Raw genomic sequence first — 16,652 nt, 5'->3', positions numbered from 1 at the left:
CAGCTCACAGTAAGTTGGTTGGAAGACGCCAAAGTCATTTAACCCAAATGGCCATCTGGGGAACAGCACCAGAGAGAGGTCAAGTATTACAGCAAATGCTACATTTTTCCTTCCTACAGATGTAAAAGAAGTTAAAGTGTTAGGAAATAGTTGAAGAGTTGCAAGTTTGGTGGTCCTGAGGGGCAGGAGGTTGGGTTAGGGTGACACTGGGGGCATGAATCTCACACAAAAAATCCTGGCCCTGAAGGCTAATTTACTAATGGTGAAATACATTGGCACTTTTTCAAAAGTTTCGATTTTGGGATATTCAGGATACCAGTAATAATAAGGATTAATCTACCAAAACAGCCAGATACAGAAGATGAATACCAAAATGAATATTAAAGCCACCCAGCAGGTAGGCTGTAATTCCTGAGCAAAGCAAAACTTTCACGTTTGAATGAAGTGTATTTTTATGCCTCATTTATCAAATTTGCAGAGTTTTCAAAGAATACTTCTTACGCCCATAGTAGATTATTTTATTATTATTCCTGTGAAGCGTAGGAGAACTAAAGGGAAATTCTGTGGGGGAGACAAAATACTTGCAAACGTGTTGTGCTGTAGTTATTGATGTGCAGAACTGTAATAAGGTACTTAATAAGTAATCGTTCATTTCTTTTCTCCCTCTGAAGGAATAGCCCAGATTGCCTGTTGTTGTATTATTTGTTCTTTTTGCTTAGCTCTTGTTCAGCTTACAGCTCTATCAACAGTATATTATAGTTATTGGAAATCTTTTATTTCTAAGTTATAAATTTATAAAAGCCTTTGCTTAGTTCAGGTCATGCTTTGACACAAAAAAATATATAATTACAAAGAACACAGGTAATATTAAAGTTTATGTCAGGGCAAAACTAATCATTGGTTCCAAGATAACAACTAGAAGGGCTAATATGACTCCTTGAGATAACACAGGAATAGCCAGATTCAGATAGACTGGCTTACTTTTGCGGCGGCGTAGCGTATTGCATATACGCTACGCCACCGTAAGTCAGAGAGGCAAGTGCTGTATTCACAAAGCACTTGCCTCCTAAGTTACGGCGGCGTAGCGTGAATGGGCCGGCGTAAGCGCACCTAATTCAAATAAGGATGAGGGGGCGTGTTTTATGTAAATTACTCATAACCCGACGTGATTGAAGTTTTTACGAACGGCGCATGTGCCATCCGTGGACATATCCCAGTGTGCATTGCTCCAAAGTACGCCGCAAGGAGGCCATACTTAACATTGACTAGGCCAGCTATTTGTTCGACTAACTTTACGCCGGGAATCGCCTTACGTAAACGGCGTATCTTTACTGCGACGGGCAAGCGTACGTTCGTGAATCGGCGTATCTCACTGATTTACGCATTCTAGGCGTAAATCAGCGCTCAGGCCCCTAGCGGCCGGCGGAACTAGACAGCTAAGATACGACGGCGTCTGCCGTCGTATCTTAGCTAGGTTTAAGTGTATCTCAGTTTGAGCATACACTTAAACATACGACGGCTTAGATTCTGAGTTATGACGGCGTATCTACTGATACGCCGGCGTAACTCTTCGTGAATCTAGCCAGAAGAGTGCACAGGGTTTTTATTTTTAATACTATATTTATTGGCGTATAACACTCACCTTTTTACCCTGAAAATGGAGGGTAAACTGTGCCTGCGTGTTATACGCAGGGGGCTGTGGAAAGTTTTTTTCATGAAACTTCCCTCTTAAAGTTAGGGTGCGTGTTATACGCCTGTGCGTGTTATACGCCGATAAATACGAGGTATATATATTTTACAGCTCAAAAAGTAGCAAATACGACAAATTCTTTTAGGGTTTACATACTTCAAAGGGTCACTTCTGCTTCTACCCAATGTCACAAACACAATGTCTCCTGCACTTGGGAGTGGGCTCACTCAGAAAGGATATGCTAAATCTCCATCATGGTTCTATAAGGATAAATCTCGTCTTGCTGCCCTCTAAAGACTGGGGAAGTATGGAATTCTGAAGCCACAAGAAAAAGAACAAAGGTTTTTTTTTTTTTTTTGTAAAATGATAGGCATTGTACTCACAAATTTACAATAGAATAAAAGTTTGTCTCATGGTACAACATCAAAGTCCATCACGTGGTACTGTAGCGTTCAGTTCATAGTGCATTGAATTATAGGACAGAAGGTGAAGATCCAATAGGTTGACGTGTTTCAAGGTTCAATCTCTTCCTCAGAGCCAGGCTAACCTATTGGATTTTCACCTCCTGTCCTAAAATTCAATGCACTATGGTCTGAACACTATGGTACCACACAATGAACTTAAATGTTGTACCATGAGACAAACTTTTATTCTATTGTAAATTTGTAAGTACGATACTTATCATTTTGTAAATAAAAAAATATGGTTTAAGTATAATGCACTAGGTAGGTGTGCCTTTTTTTCATTTTTCTTGCTGTTAACTTCTACCCAATAGCTCACCTGTTAAAGTAGTGTAGATATACAAATTTTTATGACAGCTCATGTATTGAAATGCCATCACTTCTCTACTTCCCTGCTGCTGATAGGATTCAATTGATTGGATGGATCAAATGCTACTCTGCTGTTGAAGCTTTTATAGCTGCAAAGGGTAGGCCAACTCCATATGGAACCCTACGGACTAAGACTGGGATGCCATTAAAGTTCATGTGCATGTAGAGGCAGGTGTCCCAAACTTTTGACGATATAGTGTATGTCCTGTAGTAATGTACAAGATAGCAGAAGGAACCACATTGGCTGATGGAGGAGCAAATATTCTACACACCCTGAAGTGTAGAATACACGCATGCCGTAAAGGTAAGTATATCTACACTTCTTTTTTTGTTGCGGGGTTCCTATTGGGTAAAAATTATCCTGCAGCCAGAAGAAAACCTCTTAGCATTAGCCTACAATAAGGCTGTATTCCCATATCAGCGTTCTGCGAATGCACAAACATATGCATGTCGTTTTCTGTGGCATTCTTGTTAATGACATCCCAAATGTGGCAAGCAAAAGCACATTTTTGCGCATCGTCAAAACACATGACAAATGCATTAATACAATGCCCAAAAAAGAAAAGGCAAGTAGGGACACCCTTTGAAATGAATGGTCGGCCATATGCATGTAGAGCAAAAACACACAAGGAAAAACGCACATGAAAACATGCTTTCACAAGATGCTAAGAGTAAACCTGGCCTAACATTATGTAATCAAATTTATTGGATGGATGGATGATCACAGTATATAAAGAGAACCAGTCAGATTCTAACTAATCTGTAAAGTAAACAGTTCTTATTACACGTATTACTTAAGTAGAGTCCAGTATGAAATTTGCCTGTCGTGGATGGAGGTAGGTTTAAAAAAATGGCCATGTGTTTGCAAAAAGGCTTATTTCAGGAGAGATTACCTAATGTTGATTATGAGATGTGAAGTTTGGTACTTTAAAATCTAATCCCCAGGTGCATCACACTTTCAGTGTTGGACTCATTTGCATACATCCAAACGATGGTCCCTATTATTAACAGCTGATGTTTAGTGTTTAAAGTGGTTGTAAAGGTAAATGTTTTTTCACCTTAATGCAGTGGTTCTCAACCGTGCTAGCGCCGTGACCCCTTGATAACATTTCCCAAGTTGTGGGGACCCCTAAGGCCCCGTACACACGAGAGGATCTCTGCTGGAAATCCTCTGGCGGATTTGGATCTGATTTGACGTGTCGCGCCGTCGCCGCGACGATGACGCGGCGACGTGCGCGACACTGGAAGGTAAATACTTCCACGCATGCTTTGAATCATTACGACGCATGCGAGGGAGGGGAGCGAACGGACTGATCCGGTGAGTCTGTACAGACGACCGGATCAGTCCGCTGGACTGGATTTCAGCGGATAGATTTCTTAGCATGCTAAGAAATTTTTATCCGCTGGGAATCCGTCGGCTGGATTTTTATCCGCTGGGAAATGTCCGCTCGGACGTACACACGACCGGATCTATCTGCTGGAACTGATCCGCGGATCAATCCCAGCTGATAGATCCGGTCGTCTGTATGAGGCCTAACAGTAAAAAAAATTGCCCCTAACCCTTACATTTGTGAAGTATTAAAACCCCTTATGGTACATTTTAGTATGTACCACTCTTTGTTCTCTTTCTTTTCCCTTTTATATCTCTATCCTAATTTCTTCTTCTTTTTCCCCCCATCCCTCAATCTAGCCATCTTTTTTGCTCTTTCTCTTAATCTTAATCTTTCTCTCCCTTTTTATTTGTTGTTCCCCCTCTTTTGCTTTCCTTTCCACGTAATCTCTATTTTTATTCCTTCCCTTACTCCTTGGGGGTGGGGGGTTGTGATGAGTGGCAATGGGGGTGGGAGAATTGGGATGAGTGGCAGTGGGGGTGGGAGAGTTGGGGTGAGTGGCAGTGCTGGTGGGTGAGTTAGGATGAGTTGCAGTGTTGGTGGGAGAGTTCTGATCAGCCAACAAAGGTGCTCTTAATCAAGGTATCTTGCTGATCTGAGAATTGTAGTGGGGACTTTTAATGGGAACTATAATCACAGGTAGTGTTACTCACTATGTCTCCCACTTCACATTCCTCATCAGTCAGCTGACCTAAAGTCTCTGCCCCCCCAGCCATGTTGTGAACTGAATGGGCGGCTGCAAAGAGGCTGAGTGGGTGGCTGTGGGCTCCAGGGACAGCCCTGCTGGGTGGCTGCAAAAAAGTGTGAGGGCTTCAGGAACAGCCCAGAATTTTTTAACCCCTGGCAAATCATCATTTGACCCCCGAGGGGGTCCCGACCCCCAGGTTGAGAACCACTGCCTTAATGCATCCTATCCCTCCAAATAAATAAATAAATATATATATATATAGGAAAGTCTCTGAGTGGTGGTCCCAAAAAAACAAGTGTTGAGAAATGCTTCAGTGTGCAAAGGACACCTCTTGTGACTTCTTAGCAGTTTATCTCACAGCTGTAGCTCTAAGGTCCTGATAATTCTCAAGGGATACACATCCGATACACATCCGATAATATAAAATGAGCCAGATGGTAGGAAACCCAAACCAGTGAGTATCTAATTTAACTCTTACACCAGCTAGACTAAATGCCCAGCAGATATAGAGAGATTGAAGTGGTGAATCCAGGAAACCAGCACACGTGTTGGGGGGTAAAAAACTCCAAAAGTGCACACACCTCCCCTGATGAAGTCACGTGATGTGACGATACGCGTCGGGATTGGAGCACTAAACCCAGCACTCTGATGGCAGTCATTTGAGTCACGGCACTCGCAAGTGTCACCGATCATATAGCTGAAGTATATGTGAGTGTATTTTACCGTTCTTTACCAATAAATGTGCACCATTTTTTATGGGATTACTTTCCCCTCCCCCCCCCCACTGTTACACAGCGCAGACACCATCACCTTTTTTCATTTGACACATTTTTTCTACTTAGGATGGATCACCAGGTGTCTGCAGCAGTGTCCCCATTAGCTTAAACACCGCCCCTTCTTTGTTTGAATTTCTCACTTCCTGTTTCTCCTCAGTAAGCTTTCCACCATCATCCGAGCGGTGGAAAGTCATTTAGAACAGCTTACTAAATATTTATTTATTATATTATTATATATAATATATTTTTTTGCATGTATTCTATGCTGACTTTGCTTGACTCTTACATTTATTTATTATATTAAAGGAACACTAAAGGTTTTTTATTAGATCAATTGATTGCTGTAAGCTAGAGCATTTAAATATCACTTACCTTGTTTTTCCTTTTGACCTCCAAAATACAGTAATCCAGGTTTGAAAATGCCATTTTCTGTCTCTCCTCTTCTTGCTTTCCACCAGCATCTGAGCCGTTTTGCATGGTGGAAAGCAGAATGTGCTCACCCCCTCCCTATGACTACAGCCCTGCGTGAAGATGCTCTCTAATCCCTCACAGGCATGGAGGCTAAGCCTAATGGGAACTGTAGTTCCCATTAGGCCGTGATGTAGCAAGAATGAATGCACACCGCAAACCAGGAAGTCAGTGACAATAATGATTCAGGAGTGACGTCTATATAATTATGCATTATTTATTTGTTTGTGTATAGTGTGGCACTAACTTTATTGTAATTTATGTTTTTCTGAGATATTTGTTTCACTTATCGACCCCCCCCCCCCCCCCATGTCTCCGTTACACAGCGCAGACACCATCACCTTTTTTCATTGGATGTGGGTTTTATCGCATCCAATTCGCATAGCAGGAGAATGTGACTGGCTCTCTGTGGAGCCGGCTCACTTATCTCCGCAGCAGGTCCGGTGCTATTTGCTGGAAAAACATGTACCTTTTTTGGTCTGTTTCAGGTCCGAAATCAGCCCAAAATTCGGGCTGAAATCTGACTTGAAACGGTGAACCAGCACGCTCTAGATCCCTGCTGTGCGACGGTTCAGGCGATGTTGTCAACCCAGCCTGAAGGACAATAAACTGGTCCTTTGTTTATAAAGTTTGGAAAGCCCTGATTTAGAATATCTGTATTTGGTTCTTGCACATATGTAAACTATAGCTTGTGGGTTTATGCTCCTTTTAATCAGAAACCTCTGATCTTTTAAAGCATAGCTCTTTAGTTCTTTGGTTGTTTTTCTCTTAGTATTTAATTTGAAGCCATGAATTTACCTTGACTCGGTTAAGTACAGGGAAAGTGCATTAACCCACTTGTTGATGGAAGGCACAGCAGTAACGGGGTTACATAAACAGTGGCCGCGCCAGCATGGGCTGCACAGAGATCTCATAACCTTGTGCCTGTTTTTTCAGCCTCCCTTTTCCTGCTTTCTTGGAGAAATTCAAGAAAGGCGTATAGCTCAATGCCTTCAAAAAGCGGTATCTTCACCACAGGACCACAAACTTACCTTTTTCTTCATTGTGAGAGATGTATTTTGCAAAGTGAATTCAATTTCAACCATTCTCCAAACAAACTTAGAAATTCCTTCCCGTTTCGGCAAGGCGGTAATCATGGGGCTCTGTACTTTGCAAATTAATAGTTTGAGCATGTAGAAACGCAACATGATACTGCGCGTCTCTGCTCGCTGGCAATGAAGAGTTAGAGTGGAGGAGGGGTGGCAGCAATTCTTCAATCCGTCGTTTGAAGCTAAAATGTCAACAGACCAGTACAGGGCCCCAAGGGTTAAACTGGGGTAGCAGGCTTCGTGCTGAACAAAGAAACCCTTAAATATATATTTATCCTGTATATTTATATTCATAAATCGAATACAATATTTAGTTATTAGAAGGTTCTTAGAGAACTAATATGTAGACCATACAATATACAGTATAACTGCTGATAAAGTAGTTTTTCCAACATGGCATTATGCTTTTAAGGCAGCTAAATCAACAGTAACAATAATCCATCACTTTCACACTCATTGCCCATGCTGTGTATTCATTACAGGCCATAATCCCTTCCAAGCAGACAGTTACTGCATGAAAAGAAAAAAAGACTAGTCAGCTTTGTTTCTCTGTATCATAAAAGATGTATGTGTTTCTCTCCTTTATGTATGGGTCTCTTTATACACCTATCCACATATAAAAGTACTATGAACCTGGCTATCCAGTATTTAAAGTGTCTCTAATCCCTGGTTCACACTGGTGCGTTTTGACATGCGATTTGACATGTCAAATCATATGTCAAATCTGCTGCATTTGCCAGCAGTTGCCGGGAGTGGCACCGCCGGTGCGACGCTGCATCTGCGGCACTGCACCGATTTAAAAAAAGTAGTTTCTGTACTACTTTTTTGCAACCTCTCTGATGTTCTCTCAATATATGTAATATATTGCCACAAAGGGAAGAAGAGGGGACGGTTGGTGGGACTATACAATACCAAACAAGAGGAAGGGCGAGAAAAAAGAGAAAAAGGAAAAAGGTATAATAATATATCCAATTGAATAATGCAAACTAAAAATAACAGAACCCTTAAGCCTCGTACACACGATCAGTCCATCCGATGAGACCGGTCTGAAGGCCCGTTGTCATAGGTTAACCGATGAAGCTGACTGATGTTCCGTCGGAATTCCATCGGATTTTGTCCATCAGAAATTCGAGATTTTCCTAGCTTGTGACGGAAAATATTGATTATATGAAGACAGGAGGCGAGTATCTTATGCATTATCTTTCTTTAATAATGCTCATAGCAGAAATACAGTAAACATTTATTGTAACTTAAAAGAAAAAATTTAAAGAACTACCCTTCCCAGCAGTCCCTGGGCCAGCGTAGCCCCTCCCAGACCGTAATCTATATAAGGGACTGTCTGAGGTAACCTATTCCTCTTTCTTCATGCGAATTAGTGTAAACAGGAACCAAAAGTCCAATTAGACATCTCCGCGGCTGCCGGGAACCTTCCGACCGGAACACAACATCTGAATCTGGAGGAAACGAAAGGACAAGGCCAACACGGACCAACTTCATCCGGACCAACTTCATCCCAACGGGGACTATAGGAAAACCAAAACCATTCGGAGCCGGGAACCTTCCGACCGGAACACAACATCTGAATCTGGAGGAAACGAAAGGACAAGGCCAACACGGACCAACTTCATCCGGACCAACTTCATCCCAACGGGGACTATAGGAAAACCAAAACCATTCGGAGCCGACCGGTCAGTCGTCTTCAGGAACATGGACCAACGGATTCAGTCAACGGCATCCCGACTCCGGATCTGGAACGTAGTAGGAGCCTCCATCTGCGGTGAACTAAACCCATGGATCGAAACGGAACAGCAATCCCGACGGGGTTAGTGAAAACGAACTCCCGGGGCGTACCAGCCTCCGACTTGCAGGGTGTGTGGTTCAACAGTCTAGAACGAGAGAGAGACAACCTCGTGACAGGGTTGGGTCGGGAGGGAAGATACTCGCCTCCTGTCTTCATATAATCAATATTTTCCGTCACAAGCTAGGAAAATCTCGAATTATACCTCAGACAGGAGGCTCATATCTTATGCAAGTTCAAAGCTATAACAATGCATATATAGATGATAACAAATGAAACAACTACAAAATTGATATAGATATGTGTTCCTCCGATCCAAGCAGAATTGGCGGAAAGCAATCGTGGTTACCAGTCCGCCGCTAGCCGTAAATCCTATAGGGAGCCGCCCGGGGTGATGACCTAGGAGCCACCGCTCCTCTGGAGGGGTGGGCGCCCAACGGGGTTACGTAAGACCCTGCCATTTCCATGATTGATCGTACCCCTCTGGCTAGCGTAGCCGAGGAAACCGGAAACTGAGGTTTAGCGTAGGAATGAGGAGTAGGAAGAGATGCGAAGATCGCAGTGGGACCGTGAAGGACTAAGAAATCCGTAGACAACGGAGTACGATGTGCGGGGAAGAACGGGTAGAAAAAACCGATAAAGTCCCGCCGCTGTCCTACGCACGACGGAAAAACCCCGACTCTCCGAGGCGGGATCCGACGCCTGGAATGGCCAACGTCGTGACACCCGATATGCGTCTGACGGAATCAGACACGAGGGGGCAGTAGCTCAAACGACAATAACCTCCGACAGAGTGAGATTGTCCCCCCAGTCCTGGCGCGTGGTCAGGACCACTGATCACCTCCTAAGAGCGTTGATACCCTGGGTGTGATGGGCGTTGAAACTTAACGCTTACTAAGTCGGTACACCATGGGTGTTATCCCACCGGTAGTAAGTCTACAAGGGAGCGGTAGTCCGAGTTCGCAGCGCGGAAGGCGCAGGGGAGCTATAGGACCTCCCGGACTCAAACGAGTCCACCAGGTAGTTGGTCATCTCAGACGAACGCCTTCATGAGGTTAACTTGTCGTTGATCACCAACTAACCCAGAGTCCTCCGGATGATCGAAATGTATATCTAGTCCCAAGGCCTAGATCAAGGCAAGTTGAACCCCCGTTATAAAAGAAAAGGTCGCTGTCCGTGACCGACACCACGAAAACCCAACCATGCGAAGAGAAGTAGGACGTGCGTCTCGAATAGAGGGTGCAGATCCCCGTACAGACTGGGGAGAGAAAGGATCCCATAAGGGAGCAAGGGCCAGGAACACTGACCGGTGCAGTCGTCAGTCGATGGAATTGGGCGGGTAACGAGAATTCCAATCTAACACCATAGCGGAAGTGCCTGGGGTACATTTCGCAGCTGGAACGATGTCGCGTTCCAGGCAGAAATGTCAGAGATCTTGCTAGATCCGTTAGGATTTTGGGTCAAGGACCCCCCAAGCGAAGGTCGTACTGGACCGCGGATACGGTGTCCATACGCAAGAACACCCCGTAGGTGGACGTGTGTGGCATTAGAGGCCTGATGGCAAGACGGTCGTCAGGATTTCCACGTGTGAACGTGCACCAGAGACTCCGCTGTGGGCCACGCCCCTCCTGTGGACGAGGGACCGCATCGAGTACCCCAACCGAGGTGGTTGGCAACCTATTCCAAGATGAATCCGTCGTGGAGTTGCAGGTGGACCTGCCGTGCCGTCTGTTGACCTGACGTAGCCACCACCGTAGTTCAATTATGGCTTCCGTGTCCAGAGTGACGACGTCTGCACAGTGAAGCCCCTGGCAAAGACGTAGGGACTGAGACTCTGAAGGTCTCGATAGTGAAAAGAAGCTGGACAAATGGCCTGGATTAACGCCGGAAACAGGCCGACCAGGCGAGCCAGTCCGCGTAAGGATACCCATCATTAGCCCAGCACGATACTGACCTCGTGCAGATGGCGGCCAAGTGGTCATGGGTAGCCGAAGGATCACTAGGTTGGTGTCCACCAAGAACCCTAAAACTCTACCTCCTGAGATGGGGAGAGGATAGATTCCCCGTGATCTATGGGGAACTGTCCCGGAGGCGTGTTCGTTCGCAGGCGAGGGGTACGAGCCATTAAGAGTAGGTCGTCCAAGTAGATAATCAACCTCACCCTTTGTGTCCCAGAATGTCGTCACTGTATACAGTAATTACGAGAGATTTCTCAAGTTACTACCGGGCGATAACCGCCCTCCTTTCCTGACCAGGAGGACGTTGTTGGGGAAACCCGGGGAGAGCGGGTCCGTCTCCACTATCGTTTGGGTGAACCAGAGGCCCTGCAATTCGTTGTCTATTAGGGCGGTGTTCAGGTCTGAAGACCGAGGAAAGAGGGACTAGGTCCATCTCCGGTCCTATAATCCTGATAGACCGGCACTGTACCGTGTTAGACTTTGATGACGTTTGGGCTCATCCGGGATGGAATAGAGCCCTACCGTCTTGGAATATCTTAATCAGCGTGATCCCGACTAGCCTGCCCTCGGTGGTCGGACCGGGGTCTGATTCGGCTAGGTGAGACAGCTGGGGAACAAGCCACGTTAAGATTCGAGCGGCGGTGTCCAGTCGGACCCGTAGTGTCCGCGCATCCCAGGAGGCGACCGCCCGTTGGGCCCAGCCCCGATTTGGGACAGGTCAGTCGGCTGTTCAGCGGCGTGGCCTACTCACTAAGGTGTGGGATGATGGTGATAGGTCCCAAAGATCCAAGGCCCTGGTCTGTATGATCCGAAGGACCTCTCTATTCCCAGCTTGGGGGATTTCCCGTGTATGGTGGGATACCCCCAGGGTATGGGGGTTCACCTTGGGAGTGTGCACAGCCATAAATGGTAAAGGAAGGGGGTTACGCCCTGAAAATGATTCGGTGAGTTTTTCGACCGATCTCTGGGTCCATTATGTGATATATTGGATCACCTCGGGCGGAGGTGCCCAGTCATCGGAGTGTGGATGGCATATCGCCCCCGGATCTATAATGGCTCTCTACGAGAATCCATAGAGTGTCACCCTGGGAACAGGGTTGGCGTCGTCATAGAGCGCCATGTGCCCACTGCCCTAACACTCATCATCATTCTCATCATCTACAACCTCAGACTCAAGGTGTTAGCCGCCTCAGACTCTGCGGACAACTCTGGAAGAGTCCACAAATGGGTCTGGCTTAGTCCGTCTAACGGATCGCTGCCTCTGCATGTGCATCTCCCCGAGGCTCGGGGGTCGGTCGGAGTCTGGGAGGGCAGTGGGTCGGCAGTCCGGGTAGGGTACTGCCTAGGACATATTATTTACTTCCCCTGTCGGGGAGTCAAGGGCCACAGAAACGTGGCAGCGTTTTGGAACGCCCAGCCCTTCTCAGGGGCGGTAGACTGTTGCCGGATGGTCCGGGCATATGCTGTGCAGGCGGGGGTAACTGACGCCATGGTCGTAAAGATTGGTCTACCGATCAGTTTTGGCAACTGTGTAACACTGTTGAGATTTGGCCTCCTAGGACTGTGTCCACCCTATTCGGGGTACCGGCATAAACAATGCCATGGTATTCATTAAATTGTAGAATCTTTGTACAATTCAATACAATTTTTTATACATATTTGTATAATTTATTTATATAATGAATATATAATTTGTATAATCCATCTATAATTTATTATTCTACATATTGATTATTTATTAGGATAAATAAGGTATATGTTCTAGGGAATAAATTCCCCAGAAATATAATTTGAGTATATATTGAATTATTTATTGTAGATTCGGTTATTTAAATTATTTAATTTAATTTATTTATTTATTTATTAGATATTGATTCATTGGAATGAAATATATATATTTATATATATATATATATATATCTGAAAAGATGTACTGCCATCTAGTGGTTGAAAGCATGGTGAAACAGCAGCAGGTTCCTGGCTACGACACCGCTGGGAAGGACATCCTGCGGTGTGAGGGGAGCCTGACGAGATTCTAACTCCAGAGGCGAAGTTCTTATTGGCCCGAGGTTGTGAGGGACGGAACGGTCGATGAGAACCGTTCTCCCCCGTCTCGCTCTCGATACCGAGAGAGGCACCGAAAGAGAGGAGAGGAGGAGAGGAGCGGCTGCGGCGGAGACCCCGCCCCCCACCTGAGCGCGCGAAGGGGAGGGAGGGGGGGGGGGGACAGTTGCCCAGGCATGGCGCCCGCCGAGGGAGCGAATGAAAAACAGCGCGGATCCCGCACGGACGCCTCAGTGCTCCGGCGTCAAAGAAAGGGAAAAAAACCTGAGCAAAGAATCAAAGAATTGGAAACAAACGTGGCCTCTCAAACATATCTGCCTGACACCGCTCCGGTGTCAGGCAGACAGAAATAAAGCGCAGAAACGGGGGATAGCAGGGAGAACCCCCAGTATTCCACATCTTCCAAAACTACAGAACAATCAATTCCGACAAAATACCTGACACCGGGGCATTCGGTATCAGGGAGGAATTCCAGGGAAACTCCCCATGTTCCACAATACCTCAAACATATCAGTCAAGACTGAACAAAATCACCCGACACCGGGGCACTCGGTATCAGAGACCATATATACAATCAAACAATAAAGGTACATGAAACACCTATCTTGTAAATAATAAAGATACAAGAAGTACCTATCCTGTAAATAATAAAGGTACATGAAATACCTATCTTGTAAATAATAAAGGTACATGAAATACCTATCTTGTAAATAATAAAGGTACATGAAATACTTATCTTGTGTGCTCTGCCATGAGCAGAAAGAAAGAGGAATAGGTTACCTCAGACAGTCCCTTATATAGATTACGGTCTGGGAGGGGCTACGCTGGCCCAGGGACTGCTGGGAAGGGTAGTTCTTTAAATTTTTTCTTTTAAGTTACAATAAATGTTTACTGTATTTCTGCTATGAGCATTATTAAAGAAAGATAATGCATAAGATATGAGCCTCCTGTCTGAGGTATAATTCCTATCGTGTGTACAAGGCATTATAGTAATACATGCTTATAGTTATCTGATGACATATTGGTACATTACCTTTAAAGAAAATTGTTTTCTTCTGCATTTTTTGTCATCTGGAAATGAAATAGCTGTATATGTTTTTTTTTTCACCGTCTTCATTCCCTGTTACTTTGTCTGGAAAATCAGTGATGAGAAATTGGCAGAAGCAGACCATTTTGTCAATGCAGTACTCTGTGATCATCTGGAGAATAGCCAAGTATCGAAGCTTTCAACATATGGGATGCAAGATTTACCAGTGTATGCTTAACATTACAATCTGTTCCTCAAAGCTTCAAGTTCAGTTTTTACTTACCTGATTTCCTTGTCAGCCCACCTGCTGCTTAGCTTCTGCACTGAATGCCATTTATGAATCAACTCTGGTTAAGATAAAAATGACCAGTGGTTTTTCATATCCGGTTAAAGCGGAGTTCCGCCGAAAAAAATAAAAATAAAATTCAGCAGCTACTAATACTGCAGCTACTGACTTTTAATATATGGACACTTACCTGTGCTGGGTGACTGCGATATCGGCACCCGAGGCCAAGCTGTCTCTCGGCTCTCGGGTGCTGCCGCCACCATCTCCGGTAAGGAATCAGGAAGTGAAGCCTTGCAACTTCACTTCCTGGTTCCCTACTGCGCATGCGCGAGTCGTGCTGCGCAATCCCACTGGTCCCTGTGCGACTCCCAGAAGACAGCAGGGGGACGGAGAAGGTGCTGGACGTGGCATAGGTCACTGCGGCAACCTATGCCCGGAAAGTGGGAGCAAATGCCTGGATTACACAGGTATCTGCTCCCTCCTCCCCCTGAAAGGATTCCGAAAAGCGGAAGTTACATTTTTGGGTGGAACTCTGCTTTAAGTCCTGTTTTGTATTGTGAGCAGTACTGGTCAAATACTCAAGCTTCCAGCTAAAAAACTGCATGGCTGAGGGTAAGCCTAATAACGGAGAAGGGCCATTGCTGGGTGGAATTGCATTGTGTGTCATGAATCACTTTTTGTCTCAAAAACAAAGAAGCAGGAAAACTTACAGGACAGGTTTACTTTGTCAGCCCCAAAAGACATTGGGTTGGATTTACTAAATGCAAATAGGCTGTGCACTTTGGAAGTCTAGTTGCAGTCATTTCCCTAGAACATAGTCAATGTGGTAAAGCTCTGCTGATTACTTATCTTATGTTTTATTTATTTTTCTTGCACCTGATTGGGCTTTCTTTATAACGTGAAGTTTCACAATATTCACCAAGCTTTAGGGAAAATCTAACCGCACAGTTTATTTGCCTTTAGTAAATCAACATCATGAAGTGTTACTTTTGCCTCCAAAAGCTAACAAAAACAGAGAATAATTATTAACTAAACATTTTGGGGTTTACCTGGAGGTCTACCTAAAAAAAAATATTCTACCAGTTCGGTCCTGCATAATTAGTTGAACTGTGCATGTTTTGTATGCATGCACTCTTTAAGGGTGCACTCATACTTGGCATGGTTCAACATAACTGTGCCCAAGTTTGACTGTACCTAACCACTTCACCGCTGGTCTGCACTCGTACTGGACTATAAGCAAGTGTTCCCAGAAAAACTTACAATGTCACCTCTGCCAACCAGACCAGTGGTCCCTGCTCTTGTGCTCAGTGATCTAATAGGAGTTCTGTGCTCAGGCACAGTTTGCACTCACACTGAATCAAACCATACTGTGCCCTAGACCACCTATTCCAATTTGCCCCACAGCACACTTAACCATTCTCGGGCCCAGTTTGGAGCATTCACACTACACAAACAAACCAGACCAAGGAGGTGAACTGTGCCCAGGCATGGTTGAAACTACCAGTGTGAGTGCACCCTAAAAGAAACCTGTCCTGTGATTAGGCATTGCTGTGTCACACATTTTCCAGAGCCTGCCTTCTCAACTACAGAGGTGCTGAGGCAACAAGGTTCCATGGGATATGTCTTCCTTTAAAATCAAAAGTAAACAGCACAGGAGAAGCAGCAAGAGGAGACAGCAGAGTATAAGCTGCAAAGCATGCAGGGAATCCTGGAGGTTGTGAAAAGAGATGGCCGGCAGACAGGCAGAGCTTACAACATGAAAGGAAATTTTTCCAGTAAGCCTATATTTGGTTGTTAAAAATAACTATTGTATAAATTGCTATTACAATACTTACTTTTAAAAAAAAAAGTGTATGCTGTGACTATAGATTTCCTTAAAAAAAATGAATTGCATATAATCTGGTAAGTTTACAATGTATATTTTCTGGAGTCCTTATTTGGTTACAGAACACAAGTAATGCATTCATTGCATTCAAGTAATACATTCAAATGTAAGGAGTAGTTTCACAGAGGTTCTTGAAAGAAAGTTCTTGAAAAAAAAAATTGTTCGTGTTTGTATACAGTAGCATTTAGTGTTCATAGTACCTCTGAATGATACCTTTTCTTTGTCTGTTCATAGTTTAACAATATTACACATGTTTGCAAGCTCCATATTATAAACCTAACTCTTCCCCTGCAAGGGGCCACTTGGTTGATTGAGTTCTCTGTTCTTGCCTCGACACAGTGGATAACCTCAGCTCCTCTGGATCAGCTGGTTATATGAAAACTTCTGCCAGCACTTAAAAAAACACAAAGCATAAATACCTTTAACTCAACTGTGAATTAGTACCAGGAAATAGGCACAAGACCATTTAGTGGTAAATTAACTCAATGTATTGGTACAGGTTAGAGTAAATGGTGGTATAAGCATAAATTAGCAGATAGAGGGTAGATTCAGACACAGTGTGCTAGACAGTATACAGTAATCACTAAGTCAAAGTAACTTAGAATAGAGTTCTGTACCACTTGATTGAAATTAAGCCATTAGAAAGTAAAATCAGCAATAAACAGAACATAGAAGCAATAACTGCAGTGTGGATAAGAACACT

This window comes from Rana temporaria, chromosome 3 (genome assembly GCF_905171775.1).
Source record: "Rana temporaria chromosome 3, aRanTem1.1, whole genome shotgun sequence".
NCBI classification, from domain to species: Eukaryota; Metazoa; Chordata; class Amphibia; order Anura; family Ranidae; genus Rana; species Rana temporaria.
Note: the sequence above shows the minus strand (reverse complement) of the source record.